The following is a 1,426-nucleotide window of genomic DNA, read 5'->3' on the forward strand; positions in this document are numbered from 1 at the left end:
GCCCTCTGTGTGAAAAATATACCCTTCAGGACCCTTTTGAATCTTTACCTTCTCACTTTAAACCAATCAATGGTGTGCCGCAAGGATCTGTTTGGGGCCACTGCTGTTTGTCATTTTTGTAAGTGATCTGGAGGTCAGCATAGAAGGATGGATTAGTAAATTTGCAGATGACACAAAGGTAAGCAGAGTTGTGGATAGTGCCGAAGGATGTTGTGGGTCACAGAGGGACATAGATAAGATGCAGAGCTGGGCTGAGATGTGACAAATGAAGTTTAATGAAGTTTTGGACTCCCTTACCCTGGGAAAAAGACCTTGACTATTCACCTTATCCATGTCCCTCATGATTTTATAAATCTCTGCAAGATCACCCCTCAGTCTCCAATGTTCAGCCTCTCCCCACAACTTAAACCATCTAGTTCAGGCAACATCCTTGTAAATCTTTTCTGAACACTTTCAAGTTTAGCAACTGCTTTCTTATAGCAAGAAGACCAAAACTGAACACAGTATTCTAAAAATGGCCTCACTGATGTCTTGTACAGCAACAACATGACACCCCAACTCCTATACTCAATGCACTGACCAATGAAGGCAAGCATGCCAAACACCTTCTTCACCTCCCCCTCCCCCAAACCCCCCCCCCTCCTCCCCCCCAACCCCCCCCCCCGTTTAACTGTGACACTTTCATGGAACTATGCACCTGCACTCCAAGCTCTCTCTGCTGGCAACATTCCCCAGGACCTTACCACTAAGTGTATAAGTCCTTATCTGATTTGCTTTTTTAAAATGCAGCACCTCTTATTTATCTAAATTAAACTCCATCTTCCACCCCTCAGCCCTTTGGCTCATCTGATCAAGGTCCTGTTGTATTCTGAGATTGCCTTCTTCACTGTCCACTACACCACCAATTCTGGTGTCATCTGCAAACTACTAACCATATGTCTATATTCACAGCCAAAGCGTTTATATAAACAATGAAAAGCATGGACCCAGCATCAATCCTTGCTACACACCGTTGGTCACAGGACTCCAGTCTGAAAAACAGCCCTCTACCACCACATTCTGTCTCCTAGTTTCAAGCCAATTTTGTATCCAACTAGCTAGCTCCCCTGGATTCTATGTGATCTAACCTTGTTAATCAATCTACCATGTAGAACCTTGTCAAACACTTTGCTGAAGTCCATATAGACAACATCTACTGAACTGTGGAATTTATTCAAGGAACAGCTACTGTGGGTCTTTGATAAGTATAAACCTATCAGGCAGGGAGGTAATTGTCAAGAGAGGAAGCCATGGTTTACTAAAGAAGTTGAAGCTCTTGTCAAGAAGAAGAGGAAGTCTTATGTGAGGATGAGGCTTGAAGGCTCATTTAGAGGGCTTGCAAGTTATAAGTTAGTCAGAAAATATCTAAAGAGAGGGCTATGAAGAC

Source organism: Chiloscyllium punctatum, chromosome 16 (assembly GCF_047496795.1).
Source record: "Chiloscyllium punctatum isolate Juve2018m chromosome 16, sChiPun1.3, whole genome shotgun sequence".
NCBI lineage: Eukaryota > Metazoa > Chordata > Chondrichthyes > Orectolobiformes > Hemiscylliidae > Chiloscyllium > Chiloscyllium punctatum.